We start from the raw sequence: 19,020 nt of genomic DNA on the forward strand, positions 1-19,020 counted from the left end.
TAAAATGCTCTCAATGGAACTACGATAAAAGGCAACCAGCAGACTCTATTTGATGGTGATATCAAATAGAAAACAAACAGCAAGGACTTCTCAGTACCTGGAAAGGGAAATAAGGCTCATCCTTACATGTTCTTTCCACTTAAAAGGAGCCTTTAGCTGGTTTGGGATTTTGTTCTATAAATGTCCTTGGTCACCTGCAGGCTTCTATGGACCCTTCAGCAATGGCTGAATGAAGATAGCTCTTACAGTCTCAACACTCTCCTTTCCATTTGTAGTTAGGATGGACAGAGTAGTGCCTGATTTCCTTACATTCCATTTTATCCCTCATGGTTCCAGCAGGCCTAAACAGAGAGCAAAAGAATGAGATAACCGCCACTCATCCCAACACTTCTCCCACCAGAATAAGACAGCATCCCAGAAGTCCTTGCAGACACAATGGATTGTCACCTGGTCCAGTATTGTGACAGCATGCTGGTGGAGAATGCTATCAAGTTGCAGTTGACTTATGGCAGCTCTGTAGGGTTTTCAAGACAAGAGATGTTCAGAGGTGGTTTCCCATTGCCTGCCTCTGCATGGAAATCATGAGCATCCTCAGTGGTCTCCCATCCAAGTACTAACCGGAGCTGACCCTGCTTAGCTTCCAAGATGTGATGAGATCCTGGCATAGTGATGATGAAATTGATAATGTCAAAATGGCGACCCTGGGAATGGGGTACAGAAAAAAACCATTGATCATCAGACAATTGCGATGGGCTAGGAGGGTGGGAAATTTCTGCAGGGGAATCATTTGGCCTGGAAGTGGGGTAGGGGAAGCACGAATGAGAAGATATAGAAAGAGGGAGCTTCCACACCTTCAAAGCCATAAACAGAGAAAGAAGGGGAGATTTTGGAGGCAGTTCAAACACTGCAAACAGTTAAGATATGGAGGACATTTTTAAGGGACAAGACAAAGTCATGCAACATATTTATTCCGGAAGAGGAATGATAATGCACCCAGTTCAAGGGTGCCCTAATCATAAAGCCTCTAGTTCATTTAAAAGGCTGGAGGGGGAGATTGTACCTCTGCCGTCTGGCTTTATACCCACTGAAGAGCCATTATCTTTGCCATTCATGACTCAGGAGTCAAGCCAAGTCTTCCCAGGAAAAGACAGTAATTAAAGTACCAAATAGATAACTTCCAGCCTAAGAACATGTACACATGTGCTGCCAAGTCATGACCAACTTATGGTGACCCCAGCAAGGGCCTTTCAGGGCAAGTGGGAAACAGAAATGGTTTGCCATTGCATTTCTCTGCAGAGCCTTCCTTGGTGGTCTCCCATCCAAGTACTGATTCAGACTAATCATCTGAGATCCCCATACCTGGTTAATATCTCCAGATTTAACATCAGAACATCCTTCACAGCGCTCCTTTTTCTGACTATGCAAAGAACTCTGTTAACTGGTCGATATTCCCACATCCCAACAGAACAATGTTTTTGCATTTGTGGTTCACCTATGATAGAGGACCTCCCCCATTATATTCTATCCTGTCCACTCTACAATGCCCCCAGAATTAAATTTCTGTCTGGAGTACTAACCTCCTTAAAAGCGCGTTCAGAAACTAATAATAATAATAATAACTTTTTATTTCTATCCCGCCCTCCCCGCCGGGGCAGGCTCAGGGCGGCTTACAACATAAAATACATTATACATCAGTTTACTTATAAAATCACAGTTAAAACAATTTACAATTATTAAAATTAACAATAGCAATATCAACATGGTACTAAGCGTTAGGTCTTCAGCAGAATTCAGTAACTGAAAAGGTTATATTTCTCTTATCTGACAATGATGCTCATGTGTCCCACAGAGTCTCTTTGTTTGCAGCTAAGAAGATAAGAGCAAGAGTAATATCAAATGCTGTAACTTCTTGCAGTTGGCCATTCTGGGGAACTTTAGGTGTTAATTGGAAATTTTGTTGTCCAGGTTCTGTCTTGTTTTGTAATGACCAATGGCTATACACAATAATTTTTTGACTGACTGAAGTACTGATCCTGCTTAGCTTCCAAGTTCGGACAATTGGGCAATACCATGCTGGTTGCCCTCCTAGAAATAGTCTTAGCAGTAACAATAGATCAAGTTCTAGAATAAAAGCCATGTCAGTCTCTCTTGGCCAAAACCATAAAGCCGTCTACACCATAACTGTGACATGAAACAAACTGAGTGGCCTAGTTCCAATGATGAGCCTTGCCTATCACCCAGGGTTGTTGTTAGGACAAAAGGACTCTGGGCTCCTTGGAGGAAAGCCAGGATAAAATTATCAATAACAAACATAAACAAAGTTGCTTTATTATAGGGACAGATGTCTCCTTGACAACAAAGATCAGGCAATCTGCTCAACAGTTGATGGGTAATTATAGATCTTCTAAAATTAAAGCAAAGTGTGAAACTCAAACCACCAATATTTGAGATGTATTTTGTAAGACATTATTATTATTATTATTTGCCCTGTCCCAGCTTGTGCTGGGCTCTGGGCAATGTCCAAAAAAATGCATGATACCATGAAACAAATATGAAATGTCAAAATTCAGTATAACAAACGTAATAAAAAACTGAAGATCAGATTAAGATGACTGTAGATTTATATCCCGCCCTTCTCTCTGAATCAGCGTTTCAGAGCAGCTTATAATCTTCTTTACCTCCCCCCCCCCACAGACACCCTGTGAGGTAGGTGGGGCTGAGAGAGTTCTCACAGACGACTCTTGTGAGAGCTATGGCTGACCCAAAGCCATTTCAGCAGCTGCAAGTGGGGGAGTAGAGAATCAATCCCAGTTCTCCCAGATAAGAGTCCACACACTTAACCACTACACCAAACTGGGTCTCTAAAAGATATCCAAGATGGCATCCCTGAAAGTTTTCTATCCCGATTCTGGACTACCTGGCCACTTTCTGGGTGGGGGAGAGGGAACACAAAATCAGAAATTAGGGGGAGGGAAAGGAGGGAGGGTGCCAGCCACAGTAGAAAATGGTTGCTGTCTTCAACCAAAAGCCTAGCAGAACATCTCTGTCTTACAAGCCCTGTGGAATTGCCTAAGATCCTGCACGCCCTGAGCCAGGACTGAATAGGCCCTGGCCCTTGTCGAGGACAGCCAGACATCTCTACAATCACAGTGTAACCCTAAGCAGAGATACATGCTCAAATGAGTATTAGCTTCAACAGTTTTTGACAAGAGTAACACTGCTTAGGACAGCACAGTTCATCAGACACAGATCAGTTGGAAGGCACACAGCCTGTGGCCTAACAATTCTGAAACAGTGATGAGAATTGCACTGTGGTCCATTCAACAGGGTTCTTTGGATTGCACTGTTTAGAATCCCTGTTGGTAGGCAAGAGATGTGCAGATCCTAAAGACTTCTGGCTCCTTCTCATCCCAAGCAAATGGTGATTAGTTCGTTACATCCTAAACTCAGCTGGAAGCGCCATTCTCAAAGCCATAGGAAGAACAACCGCTGGGAGTGAAAATATTTTAGAACGTTTTTGTCTCTATCTCACTGCATAATTGCAGCACTTAAATGAAAAACTGTGAAAGAATGATAGTAAATTGTTACCTTAGGGTATTGTGTTCTTGGGGGGGGATCAATGCATTTTAATTTTTAGGCAATTGTAGGGATCTGGAAACCCCAGCCCCACCACTGGGTTCTTCACCCTGGAAGTATCTGCCATCTGCTGCGGCCCCTGCCCTATGGAATCAGCTCCCTGAGGAGGTGCGGGCCCTGCAGAACCTTGACCAGTTCCACAGGGCCTGCAAGACTGCCCTCTTTAAACGAGCATACATTGACTGCTGAATTGTTGTCAACTAAGGACCCGCCAACACGGTCCTGGTTTAAGGACCTATGTCATCATGGAATTTGTTTAAACTGGCAGGAACTAGCGTCAGAATGCCACCATTACTGCCAGATCAATTCAAAGTATCAATTTTTAAATACATTAACTGGTTTTTAAATAATGTTTAAAGTTTTTACTGTTAAATATAATGTTTTATTTATTATTGTATATGTACGAAATGTTGTTAGCCGCCCTGAGCCTGCCTAGGCGGGGAGGGCGGGATACAAATAAAATTTATTATTATTATTATTATTATTATTATTATTATTATTATTATTATTATTATTATTATTATTATTATTATTATTTATTGTCTATATGGGGGTAATTACCAATACACCTGCATGCGGAGTTGTAGTTAATATGGCTGTAACATGAACTCTGCATCAGATGTTCTACAATACCAACTATAGTCTTCAAGTTAGGATGTTGGAGGGAAGCTGGTATGATATATAGGGTTGCCAAGTCTAATTCAAGAAATATCTGGGGACTTTTGGGGTGGAGCCAGGAGACTTTGGGGTGGAGCCAGGAGCAAGGTAGTGACAAGCATCACTGAACTCCAAAGGGAGTTCTGGCCATCACATTTATAGGGACCCCACACCTTTTAAATGCTTTCGCTCAATTAGAAATAATGAAGGATAGGGGCACCTTCTTTGGGGGCACATAAAATTGGACCTACTGGTCTAATCCTTTTGAAACTTGGAGGGTATTTTGAGGAAAGGCACTGGATGCTATGTTGCAAATGTGGTGATTCTACCTAGAAAAAATCCCCCCAGAGCCCCAGTTAACCGTGAATCAATTCTCCATTATCCCCTATGAGAATTGGTCTCCATAGGGAATAATGGAGTGCCCAGCAGACATTTCTCTCCACCACACACTTTCTGATGACCCTGAAGCAGGGGGAGGACTTCCAAACCGGGGGATCCCCTGCCCGCAACTGGGGATTGGCAATCCTAATGGTATAGCCTGATCTTGTCAGATCCTGGAAGCTCAACAGAGTCAGTACTTGGAGAGGAGACCACCAAGGAAGGCTCTACAGAGGAAGGCCCTGGCAAACCACCTCTGCTTCTCACTTGACTTAAAAGCCCATTGCTGAGGTCACCATAAGTCAGTTGCAACTCAATGGCACTTACATAAGTAATAGTAATGATGTGTACTCAGCAGTGGTGGTTCCAAATTTTTCTGGTCCTTAAGTAAGAGATTTGTATTCCCCTTCCTCACAGGACCTCTTCCCCACATATCTCCAGCCACCACCAGCAGCAACCTGAACTATAAAATAAGCCCAGGCCATTTCCTTGCCAGTTATCCAGCACCTTTTCTTGGCTTTGTGAGATTTATGTTTGATGCTTTGTTTGAGACCGTTTATCTCAGCCCAAAGGATTTATGGACACAAGCCAGATGGGTTTATGCTGATGGTGTTTCATGTATTGTACTATAATATTGTTGTGTTATCAAATAGACTGAAGACAAGTTGAAGCATTACAAAACCCTTTATTATAGAAGAGTTTGGAGTGCCACACAGTTCTGTGATTGAATATATACAGGGCTTTTTTTTTTAGCAGGAATGCAGTTCCTGGTGGCTTGGTGTCAGGTGGTGTGGCCTAATATGCAAATGAGTTCCTGCTGGAATTTTTCTACCAAAAAATCCCTGAATATATATATTCTTTTTTGCATAGTTATCCAAGTCCCCCAACCCCCTGTGCCCCACTCACCTAACTAGCCCTGGTACGGTTGCCAGGTCCCTCCTGTGGGGGATAGGGGTAGGGTGTCAGATCAAGGGACTCTCCTGGAGATTTAGGGATTGAGCATGGGGAGACCTCAGTGGGGTACAATGCCTGGCCTAGAGACTGCCCTCCAAAGCAGCCATTTTCTGCAGGGGAACTGATCTCTGAGGTCTAGAGAGGAACTGTAATTCTGGGCAATCATCAGGTGCCAACAGGAAGTTAGCATCCCTAGGCCCTCTTGTCCCTACACCTGCCTGATTGGAAGGGGTAAGTGTGGGAACCTGCTGGTAGTGGGTGTCAGCCAATGGTTGATAACTTCTCTGAAAGCAATTTGGTGGGCCCGTGAGCAGTGGGAAGCTAAAATCTGTGGTGACGCAGCTGTATTTTAAAAATCTAGCTGGTGGGAAGCAGGCCAAGGTGTCTGTTTTCAGACCGCATTGCGTATTGGAGCTTTACCACACTGGGTTGTGCTCCATCAAGCTACATGCAGAGGAGGAGGAGGGAAGTGGGAAAGGGAGAGCACAAAACAAGCTGTGTTCAGGCCCCACTGCGGTTTAATTAAGGCTCATTATAATATCTGGATGCAGCCATAACCATCCAGCCAGGACTGGGAACACTGATTTGACCTTTAAAAATGAGTTGAACCTAAAGATCATGTTTGTTGGCACAGGACAGCAGAACTCTCCCACTTACATGATACTGAGCCCCTAGAATGTTGCTTGTAAGGGGGCAGGGGTCCTCCAGAACAGTGTGGGAGAGATATGGGGAAAGTATATTGTGGGAGGGGGGAACTGGCAAAGATGGCACTCTTCCACTGGCAGAAAATGTCACTGGGATCCAGCCCAACCAATGTGCGGATAAACACTGTGGCAGCTGATGCTTTGTTCCCGACCTTAATGAACACAAGATGTTCCAAATGCAGCTCATTATCTGAACAAAGTTCATTCGACAAGGATGGCCTTCTATTTGTTTGTGGCAACACCTGGAATATTTAGTCAAGCCTATATGGAGATATTTATTGAATAAACTTTTTTTTATTATTATATTGGAAAGTTTAGTTCCTGCAATGCGGCTTGACAAACTTTCAGTTGTCATAGAGATCCAGATTGTAGTTGGTCACCTGGAAAATTAGAGATTTAGATGGGAGTGAAGGTGATCTAGTTAGTGACAAAGTTCAGTGGGAACAATAACCAGAATCACAGACCAGAAAGTCTTTACTACCTCTGCTTCTCCAGTTAGAAATTATAAAAAAAGATGTTGGTGGGTAAAATCAGGGCTTTTTTGCAGAAAAAGTCCAGCAGGAACCCATTTTCATACTAGGCCACACCCCCTAACATCACTGTTGTTTCACACAGGGCTTTTTGTACAAAAAACAGCAGAAACTCACTTGCATATTAGGCCACACCCCCTGACAGCAAGCCAGCCGGAACTGCGTTTCTGTGTGTTCCTGCTCAAAAAAAAACTGGGTAAAATGAATGGTTGGGTTTATGCTCCTGAGATGGTCATTAAGGTTTCTCAGTCTTACCTGGCTGCCAGTGGAGGAAGCCTCTTTCTTGTGACAAGCATACGTGACATGATGACATCACTTGAAAATGACATCATCACATCGGGCACAGCACATGTGGGATGTTCTAGAGGAGGTTTAATGTGTGGGAAAGGACTCCAGAGAAGGTACAAACGTTTCCATAAGGTTTTTTGGAAGTGTGTGTCAGCTTCCAATGGCAAGTGATAGCCAGTGCAACATGGAAGCATATATTTATGATTTATTTTATTTGACTAAAATATTTATTCCTTGCCTGCCTCTTCAAAGCTGCCTACAACAGAAAAAACAAAAAATACAAACAGAAATAGAACAAGTGGGAATCCCCAAGGAATCTGCACGATGGCTCTTCCATTCCTCCCAACCTTTGCTTCCTCCCATCTCTCCCTAACTCTCTCATACTATTTCTCCCTTCTACCACCCATTTTTTTACTGTCTTTCCTCCATGCCTGGAGAACAGTTGTAATTCTAGGTGATCTCCAGCCCTCATCTGGAGGTTAGCAACCTTGGTTCCCATGGAGGAAATGACTGCTTTGGAAGGTGGAGTTTATGGGATTATACCTGTCTGATATCCCTCCCCTATTCAAACTTCACCCTCTCCAGGTTCCATCCCTCAAATCTCCAGGAATTTCCCAATCTGGAGTTGGCAACCCTATCTCCAATCAACAGCCAATCTGCTCTTCTGTCTTCAGTTTTTTGTCTCCACCCCTCCCTGCAGACTATTACCTAGGAAAAGGCCAGTCTTTCTCCACAGTGGGGACCAAAACAGCTAACATTATTCTCTCCTACTTTTTATCTACACAACAACCGTGTGTGGTAGGTTAGGCTGAAAGTATGTGAGTCTGACTGGTTCAAAATCACCTAGTCAGCATTCACAGCAAGATGGGGATCTGAACTTGGGTCTTGCAGACATTACTCTGAAGCTTTAACCACTCCTCCACAGTGCTTTCATGGGGTGACTGCTGTTGAAGAGTAGCAAGCGGCAAGGCCTAGCAAAGTCATGCAAGTCAGGTGGTATACCAGAGGGTGCTGCCAAGCCAGGGTTACTAACTTCCAGGGGGGACCTGGTGGTCCCCCAGAATTACAACTGAACTCCAGACAACAGAGCTCTGCCCCCCTGGAGAGAATGGTTGCTTAGGAGGGTAGACTGCATTATACTGGAGTCACTCTGTACAGGAGTGCACTGACGTCATACTTTTAGCTATGTAGAACTACTTAATAATAATAACTTTATTTTTATATCCCGCCCTCCCCCACCGAAGCGGGCTCAGGGCGGCTAACAGACATGGAAATCCCATGATTCATATAAAACAATGTAAACAATTTTAATATATCAATTATATAATAAATTAATTTAAAATAGATAAAATATATAAATGGGTGCTAAAATACTGTGATCATAATATCCATAAGATGGCTAGATGTGCATATGTCAGATTATACTTATAGGACATCATTAGATATTTTTTATATGTTTAGCTAATTTTATTGTGTAGCTGTAGAAGATATTGAAGATAGAAGATATTGGATTTATATCCCGCCCTCCACTCCGAAGAGTCTCAGAGCGGCTCACAATCTCCTTTACCTTCCTCCCCCACAACAGACACCCTGTGAGGTGGGTGGGTGGGGCTGAGAGAGCTCTTACAACAGCTGCCCTTTCAAGGACAACCTCTGCCAGGGCTATGGCTCACCCAAGGCCATTCCAGCAGGTGCAAGTGGAGGAATGAGGAATCAAACCCGGTTCTCCCAGTTAAGAGTCCGCACACTTAACCACTACACCAAACTGGTGTATTTACACCAAGCTGTAAATACTATGTTGTTTTTAATCCATGTTATACATCACCCTGAGCCCAGCATGAGCTGGAACAGGACAATTAAATAAGCAGAAATCATTATCACCATCACCTTTATTAGTATAGAATTAAAAAAATCCATAATGACCACATATTTTATACAAAGGCAGTCATTCCACTAGAGCTTTAACCTTGTATTCTCTAACCCTCATAGCAATAGAGAGGAACTTCTAGCTATTATATTATTGTTTTTATTTTGTTGTATGCATGAATATGGTCATTGACCATAATAAATAAACTACTATAAGGACTGCACTGTAAGTAAACTATGGAGATTTTTGTACTCACCCTATCTTCACAAAATTATATATTTTTTCTGAAATTGCTTGTTTATTTATGGCTAATGAACCATGCACAACCTAAGAACACGGAGTCCAGGCTAGAAACCCACGTATGCTTCTGTTCTTTCATTATTATTATTATTTTTAAAGATTCATGTATTTTTCAGGATGCATGCAAAGATGGGTCTGACTTCTTTGACTTGTTTCATTAGCAAGCTGTCCCCAAAGAAAACACTTGCTGCAACTGATTTCATCTGAAATTTTGATTAAAAGGAACTTCTGTTTTTTTCAAAAAGGAGGAGGAGGAGAAGGCAACACTTAATTGGCTTCTTTTTCTTCCCACGCATGTAATAAGTTACTTATTTGTTTAGGAAAGTATGGGTTGGATCCTCCCCCCACCCCCATTCTGATAGCATTGGGACTTTTCCTCTGGCACTAGGATTGCCAAGTACAGGTTAGGAAATTCCTGGAGATTTGGGGGGTGGAGCCTGAGGAGGATGGAGTTTGGGAAGGGGAGGAACTTCAGTGGGGCACAGTGCCACAGAGCCCACCTTCCAAAGTAGCCATTTTCTCTGTCACCTGAAGATCAGTTGTAATAGTGAGAGATCTCCAGTCACCACCTGGAAACTGGCAACCCGATCTGGCACCTGGAACCACGCTCTGATGCAAGAGATGCAGAAGAGACTAATGCATCAAGGAAATGCTTATTACACCAGAGCAAAAGACTGATAAGAATGGACCCAACCCATTGTTTTTCTTAAGAGAGCCAGTTTGGTGTAGCAGCTAAGTGTGCAGATTCTTATCTGGGAGAACCAGGTTTGATTCCCTACTTCTCCGGGTTTGATTACCTACTTCTTTGCAGCTGCTGGAATGGCCATGGGTCAACCATAGCTCTTGCAGAGTTGTCCTTGAAAGGGCAGCTTCTGGGAGAGCTCTCTCAGCCCCACCCACCTTACTGGGTGTCTGTTGTGGGGGACAAAGGTAAAGGAGATTGTGAGCCGCTCTGAGACTCTCACATTCAGAGTGGAGAGCAGAATATAAATCCAAATTCTTCTTAGTTAATAATTTAAAAAGTATTCTACCGCTATTGCTATTATTGTTGATGTTGAGTAACAATATTTTACTGGTGTAGCTGGTGCTTTATAGATAACTGATGTAAAGTTTTGTCACCTGAGGGCCAAACTAGACATGATGGCATCCATAGGTCAGACCTGTGAATGCTGTCACTTCTAGTGCGGCCCTGTAAAGCCAACTGATACGTGATTCTAACAGTACCATCATAAACAAAGTTACTTGTATGGTGGTTTCATTGGCTTGGAAGGGTATAACTACTTTGGGTAAATTTGTAAATTACCACAAATTTGTAAATTTGTAAATTACCACAAAATCCCAGCGTGATTAACCTTTTTTAAAAAGGGGAGGGGGGTAGATCCAGCCCAATATTCTGCTGGCGTAAAAGGAAAGAGGAGTTCTCTCTGACTCCAATAAAGAGTTGTTCTGAGCATCATGGAATCTGCATGTTTGAAAGTCATATGAGGTGGCTGCTGTAGTAAAGAGGGGGAATTTAGTAAGACTTTAAAAAGATGGCTGGATCCAGTCCATATTTTTCATTTACCTGAAACGACTAGGACAAAAATAGATATGTACAAACAGGCAAGAAAAAAGGAGTTTTCCACAAGAAAAATTTATACCTCCAAACCAATAAACAAGAATTTTAAATGGAAGTATTGCTCCGTAAATCATACAATACAGAGTATGAAGCAAACAACCCTTTATCTCAATTTAAAACAAGAAAAAAAATACCCTTTTAAGGCACTTGACAATTCCGACTGACTAGAGACAGTATCTACTTTAAAAGAACTGAGTTTTGAATAGGTCTAACAATATTAAGAGTTTAATGAAGACAGAAAAAAGAACATTGACCAATTTTCTGTGAATATATCAAACTGTGAATAGCCTTTCATGCATTATAAATGAAAAGTTATCTTCTTCATCAGTGCCTCTTGCAAGATTCAGCACAAAGCCTTGCTGTTCTTTTCCATTTTCTAGCTATTTCTAATCTTTTGGCAAAGATAACGGATGGTACATAATTTGTTTTTATTCTATCCTTGTAAAATCCCTAATAAGAATCAACGTAGGGCCTGTCTAGTTATCCTCCTGATCTCCTCATTGATCAATATCCCCCCCACACACAAGGCTGCACAAAATCACATAGTCACTAAATATTATAATATGTTCCCTGCAGGTTTTGAGCCCACAGTTTATGCTGGCTAATCCAGGGGTATGCAACATTTTCTAATTAAAGAGCCAAACTACGTCAAAATTCCAAGCAAGAGATCAACCATAAGCTAGTAGAAAGCCCATTTTCATAACTGAATGTATACAACTTAACGGCTATTTTTGTAGAAAAAAAACAGCAGGAACTCATTGGCCTATTAGGCCACACCCCCTGACATCAAGCCAGCCGGAACTGCGTTCCTGTGCATTCCTGCTAAAAAAAAAAGCCCTGCAACTTTACATTACTGATAAATTAGGGTTCTCAGGTTCCCTCTGACCACCAACTAGGGTTGGGAGAGGGGTAGGATTGCCAGATCCACACTGGGAAGTTCCTGGAGATTTAGGTATGGAGCTTGAGTAGGACACCTCAGGAGGTGATGGGCTCTCCTTCCTTGAAGGTTTTTAAACAGAGGCTAGATGGCCATCTGACAGCAATGAAAATCCTGTGAATTTAGGAGGAGATATTTGTGAGTTTCCTGCATTGTGCAGGGGGCTGGACTAGATGACCTGGAGGTCCCTTCCAACTTTATGATTCTATGAGAGGAATCTGTTTGGGGAAAGCAGGGGGAAACCCCACCCCCAAACAGGGACATTGTTTTGTGACATCACTGATGCAATGACATCACTTCCAAGTGACATCATTGCACTGGGGACATTGCATAGTGACTTTCTGGTTTGGGGACAAACTCTATGTAAGGTTTCCAGGTCAGTGTTGGAAAATACCTGGACACTTTTGGGGTGGATCTGGGAGAGGGCAGGGTTTGGGGAAGGGAGGGGAAGGGCTACAGCAGGGTACAATGCCATAGAATTCAGCTTTCAAAGCAGCCATTTTCTCCATGGGAACTGATCTATGCCAGCTGGTGATTCTTTTTCTTTTCTTTTTTTTAAAAAAAGGAAAAACATTTTTTCACCATGAATAGTTCCTCCCCCCACCCATGGCCCTCCCATCTGCCCAAGCATGTCCTCCATATCTCCAGGAATTTCCTAAACCAGACTCAACAAGTAGGGTTGCCAAGTCCAATTCAAGAAATAGATGGGGACTTTGGGGATGGAGCCAGGAGGCTTTGGGGGTGGAGCCAGAAAACATTGAGGCAGAACCAGGAGCAATTGAACTTCAAGGGAGTTCTGGTCATCACATTTAAAGGGACTGCACATCTTTTAAAACACTTCCCTCCATAGGAAATAATGAAGGATGGGGCACCTTCATTTGGGGCTCACAGAATTGGACCCCCTGGTTCAATCTTTTTGAAACTTGGGGGGGGGGGGTATTTTGAGGAGAGGTCCTGAATGCTATGCTGCAACTTTGGTGCCTCTACCTCAAAAAACAGCCCCCCCGCCAGAGCCCCGGATTCCTGTGGATCAATTCTCCACTATTTCCTATGAGAATAAGTCTCCATAGGGAATAATAGAATTCCCTCCCTTCCCCCTGCTTTCTCTCTCCCACTCACACACACGCTTAACTGACTCCGGTGCCTCCACAAGGAAGTTTGGAAAGTACAGGGGCTATGCTGCTCTCCTTTACACACACAAACTCACTTGTCTGAAACGAAAGCAAAAACAAACGCAAGGGCTGCACTCTGAGGAGGTCTTCTGTTGCTGATCCTTCCCCATGAAGTACTTCCTGCTCCAGTTTAAAGGCGCACACACATTTTAAAATCAGACCTGTTTGTAGGTTCTGCTGGAGATCTAGAGGTACATGGTAGCTGTGGGGGAAAGGCTTCCCCCGCCAGCCAGCTGACTCGGGGTGGGGGGGAAGCCTGTAAAACCCCCTGCTGGGACCTGGGGATTGGGAAGCCTATCAACAAGCCTTCTTAGAGACAATATCTTATTAGAGTTCTTAGTCAAATATAATATATGAAACAGTATTAAGTCAGCTAAACAAACCAGAGTCTTTAAAAAGATTTTTAAAATGCCTTTGCTGCAGAGGAGTGGTTATGAACTGAAATCTTAAATTCCTCAGAACTAGTTTTATTATTAAAATATTAGTATCCAGAAATGGATATTAGTTTTATTTCAGTTAACTCTTTTGACTTGCCACTCCCCTCCAGTGTTCCTGGAAATGGTCGGCCCAGTTCTCACAAATAGCAGATGAAGCAACAAACCATTCCACTGGACTATGCCTGTGTTCTAGTTTTTTCTGTTTGCCTCTTGTCCCATTTTTCCTTCATTGTCGTGCGCTGCTTTAATTTGTAAACTACTTTGGTTTCAGTGTCACATAGATTGCAAATCCACAGTTAGTGGCAGACAGGACTGTTTTTTTTTTTAGCAAGAACGCACAAAAATGCAGTTTTGGCTGGCTCGGTGACAAGGGGTGTGGCCTAATATGCAAATGAGTTCCTGCTGGGCTTTTTCTACAAAAAGTCATATGTGTAACAATGGTGCTGTCAGGGGGTGTGGCCTAATTTGCAAATGAGTTCCTGCTAGGCTTTTTCTACAAAAAGTCCCTATGCGTAACAATGGTGATGTCAGGGGTGTGGCCTAATATGCAAATAAGTTCCTGCTGGGCTTTTTCTACCAAAAAAGCCCTGGTGGCAGGGGATTCCCCAGTTTGGAGGCCCTCTCTCCACTTCAGGGTCTTCAGAAAGTGGGCAGGGCAATATCTGCTGGGCACTCCATTATTCCCTATGGAGACTGGTTCCCATAGCGTATAATGGAGAATCAATCTGTGTGTATCTGGGGCTCTGGAGGGGCTGTTTTTTGAGAAAGAGGCACCAAAATAGAGGCGTAGCATCTGGTGCCTCTCCTCAAAATACCTCCCAAGTTTCAAAAAGATTGGACCAGGGGATCCAACTCTACGAGCCCCCAAAGAGGAGGCTCCATTATTTCCAAATTGAGAGAAGGTATTTAAAAGGCATGTAGACCATTTAAGTGTGAGGGCCAGAACTCCTTGTAGAATTCAATCATGCTTGTCACAATCTTGCTCCTGGCTCCACCCCCCAAAGTCTCTTGGCTCCACCCCCAAAGTCCCCAGATATTTCTTGAGTTGGACCTGGCAACCTGACTAGAACCTGATTATTCCAGATGCCAGTCCAAGATTCTAACTACTACACCATACTGGCTTTCTATTGGTATCAAAAATTGATGTGGAATTAGGGTTGCCAAGTCCAATTCAAGAAATATCTGGGGACTTTGGGGGTGGAGCCAGGAGACTTTAGGGGTGGAGCCAAGATCAAGGCTGTGACAAGCATCATTGAACTCCAAAGGGAGTCCTGGCCATCACATTTAAAGGGACGGCACACCTTTTCAATTCCTTCCTTCCATAGGAAATAATGAAGGATAGGGGCACCTTTATTTGGGGCTGATAGAATTGGACCCCCTTGTCCAATCCTTTTGAAACTTGGGGGGTATTTTGGGGAGAGGCACTAGATGCTACACTGAAAATTTGGTGCCTCTACTCCAAATTTTGGTGCCTCTACTCCAAAAAACAGCCCCCCCAGAGCCCCGGATACCCGCAGATCAATTCTCCATGATTTTCTATGGGAATAAATCTCCATAGGGAATAACAGAGTTCCCAACAGACATTTCCCTCCCCTCCCCCCGCTTTCTGACGACCCTGAAGCGGGGTGAGGGTCTCCAAACCGGGGGATCCCCTGCCCCCACCTGGGGATTGGCAACCCTATGTGGAATGCATCAAATGTTTTGCCACTCCATACTGCAGATGGCAATTTCGTGCAACAGCATGCTTCTCCATTCAAAAAAGAAATCTTAAGCAGAAAGCTAAAGCTCTTTTCACATACCAACCATGCATAATAGGATTGCATACTACCAGCAAGCCATTTAATACATAGGGTTTCCAACGTCAAGGTGGGGCCTGGAATCAGGCCCATAGCCAGGAATTTAAAAGTTTGGGGCATGTAAAAACATCAGGCGGCATTTAATGACTCCCCTCTTTTGGCTGCTGCCATGACTCAGGACCCCCGCCGCCACCACTTCAGGGGTCACAGGGGTGAAAGCTGGGGGCCGGCCCCTCCCTCCCCCATGATTTAAATTGCACAGGTGGGATACCCAAGAGCAGCCACTTCCCCTCCCATGCCATTTAAAGGGCTGAGAGGAGCAGTGGCTGCTCCTGGGGACCCCTCCCATGAAATTTAAATCATGGGGTTGGGAGGAGGCAGCCCCCAGCCTTTCCGTTTTCACCTCTGTGGTGGTGGCAGGGAGGGGAGGGAGTTGACTGAAAGTCAGGGGGCAGGGCCCCCATAGCCCCCCCTGTAGCTACAGGCCTGCCTGGAGTTCTCCTGGGATTTCCAGACTACAGATATCAGATCTCCTGGAGGAAATGGCAGGTTTGGAGAGCAGACTCTATGGCATCACATCCCAGCTGAATTCTCTCTCCTGCACAAATTCTTCTTTCCCCGGGCACTGGCTCCAAATCCCCAGAAATTTCCCAATCCAAAACTGCAAATCCTACACAGATGCCCTATGCAAACCCTCAAACATCCAATTTCCACTCATACATATTGAGGTGAAAATATGCATGTTAGATTGTACTTCTGTTGGGAAGGAGGCACTATAGTTAAAATGAGCATCCGTTATCCAGGGATATAAGTTCCAAAAATTTGGAAAAAGCACCTAGCTATTTTCTCTAGAGGAACTAATCTCTGTAGTCTGGAGATCCCCTGTACTTCTGGGAAACCTTCAGGCCCACCTGGAAGTTGACAACACTAGCCCAAGAGCCAGTAGAAGTTCTCACAGACATAGTCAAGTAAACAGACAAGCAGGTTCCCAGGAAGACAAGGACAGCAAACACTATCACAGCTGTTGATCCCACAACAGTCACAGTAAGATTGCTAGTTCATAGCTGGTAACTCCCGAAAGCATTTTTAGGGCAAGGACTAATGCATGAGCATGCTGATGCCTCTTCCAGTGAAAACCAGAAGTGACATCATGGGATGCTCTAGGATTTGCAAAACTCTACAGTAAAAACATACCAGAAGTGATGTCAGCATGCTGGCATGATGCTGTTACAAATTCCCAACCCCTCATTTCCTCCCTCCAGAGCTTCAGGTGCTAGTAGGCAAAAAACTGGATTGTGGGAGAGTTGGCAGTCCTAAGTCAGAGCTGGGCTGAGGCTATTTATAGGAACTGGTGCTTGCAGCTGTCACAGGTGTCTGAAGTCCATAGACACAGTTGGACCCTGTCCAGCATCCTACAAAACCTCAACGTGGATCTTGGCCTTCTCATGCCTCACAGGCACAAGAGAGGCCCTAAATGGCTAGTCATACATTCCATTTTCTGAGCTGAGCTTAGGTTTGCCAGCTTCAGGTTGGGAAATACCTGGAGATTTGGGAGGGAAGGTGGAACCTCAGTCTCCAGCTCCTGTTGATGGTCTATTTGAGCTTCTGGCCCTCCAGTGACAGCTGATGGATCCTGTGAGTTGGTCTGCCAGGGTTTTGTCCTCCATGGATTAACCACCATAGTGTTCTTGTTTTCCAAAGAGGACTCCTCAGACCCAACCCTAAGACTCTCACCATTTCTCAGTAACCTGGAGGGCAGGTAAATGTCTAGATTTCTACAGCATTGTCAGTACACAAAATGCATCTACATACATTATCACAATGATCCTTACAAACACTCTGCAATGTAGGCCAGTATGCTCATTCCCATTCTTCAAGCAGGGGACTGAAAGTTGCCTGCCTCATGAATATGGGCTAAAATGAGCTTCAAACTGGCAACATCTCAGATCACAGTTTCCTCTCATAGTAACTGCTACAATGGCAGCTTCACCTATCCAGGTATTCTCTCCTCTCTCTGTCAGCTTATTAATCAAGTCTAGTCAAGTCAGCCTTTATTGGCATAAAAATAATAATTCAGATTAATATAGTATAAAACAGGATAGCAACACAACTTTCATGTACCCTTGTGTGAACAGAAATTATTTCTGTGATATTCTTTGGTGCAACTTCAGAGTACAGAAACCTGGCTGAGTTTATTAATCTAGCCATGAAAGAACTGCATTCTCACAACCAGCAGGTGGTGGTGATAAAACTGTTTTTTGACCACTGAACCAGTGGCTTCCAGATGCCTGCAGCAATGTGCAAATGACCCTTCCCTATGGCCATGGGCCAACTGTGCAGGTCCCAACTATAGAATTGGCACCCTACTGAAAGCAATGGTACTGATACCATGAGAAAACTTGCATAATTGGCTTCCGGTTGGGTCATTTCAATTTTCCTAGTTGTATAGGAGCCTTTCAAAGAAATGCAGATTCCATGCAGTTAAGGTAATATATATGAGCAGACACCAATTTAGAGATCTGAGCCCCCTCACTGAACTGTAATTCCTAGAGTTCCCTTGGGAGAGGAAATGAGTATTAAACCAAGGAAGTATGTGGTAATCTGCTCTTGGACTTCTATTGTAACTTTGTTTGTGGGCAGTTGCTTTTGGGGGGAGAAAAGATCACCACACTTTTCTGGTGTAAGGCCTGACAGTAGTTGGACCATGATCAGCTAGTCAAACTTCTTGAAGGACAGAGGCCACTGGTAACATGACAGAATTACAGATATGGTTTTATAGCTAGCTACAAGTCCAGTAGAACCTTAAGAGAGTCGGAGTGGTGTACCAGTTAAGAGCAGTGGTCTCTAATCTGAAGAACCGGGTTCGATTCCCCACTTCTCCACATTAAGCCTGCTGGGTAACCTTGGGCCAGTCAAAGTTTTCTCAAAACTGGCTCAGCCCTACCTACCTCACAAGGTGCCTGTGTTGGAGAGAGGAAGAGAAGGAGATTGTAAACCACTTTGATACTCCTTAAGACAGAGAAAAGTGGAGTATAAAAACAAATTGTTATTCTTATTGTTTAAGACAAACAACATTCGCTTTAAATCTGATAAAGGGAGCTTCTTGAAAGCTCAAACAACAAGAATCTAGTTGGACTTCTGCCTCAGAAGAATCTTGGAAACTTGGAAGGTGTGTGTGCTTTCAAATCTCAGTAGCAGCAAAGTTGAATGGGGGTGGGGTGAGCCATCAGAGTCACATGGCTGTTCCTAATGAGTCTGTGAAGCTGTGAGAAAGGCAGAGAACCCAGTCCTTCCATTTGTGTTACATTCCTTTCATAAGCCATTTGAATAGTAAAGAGTAAACTAGAACCTTTCATTTCCTGTGTTAATTAGAAGAAACTGGGTGAAATACAGCAGATGGTTACATTCAGCAACTGTTATGAGTAAACTGCCCCAGTGAGATCACAAAAGTGTGTGCTTGAAAACTGCATTTATTTTGGCTGCTTTGTGAATGTGTGTGTGTGTGTGGGGGGGGGTGTTCACTTTCATTTAGTGGAAGTGCAGCTGCCGGAGGAGAGGAAATGAAAACCATATTCAGGGGAACTGTGCTGCTGTATTTTTATTTATTTATTTTAGGGAATGGGAAAGTTCTGCAAAACCCACAGTCTAGAGTACAATCTTTCATATAGAAACACTGTCTCTCTGACACACTCCTGTGAAACATATAATGTATACGCTGCTGTCCCCAAAGTGACAATGGGTCACTA

The sequence above is a fragment of the Heteronotia binoei genome, chromosome 7 (genome assembly GCF_032191835.1).
Source record: "Heteronotia binoei isolate CCM8104 ecotype False Entrance Well chromosome 7, APGP_CSIRO_Hbin_v1, whole genome shotgun sequence".
In the NCBI taxonomy this organism is placed as follows: Eukaryota; Metazoa; Chordata; class Lepidosauria; order Squamata; family Gekkonidae; genus Heteronotia; species Heteronotia binoei.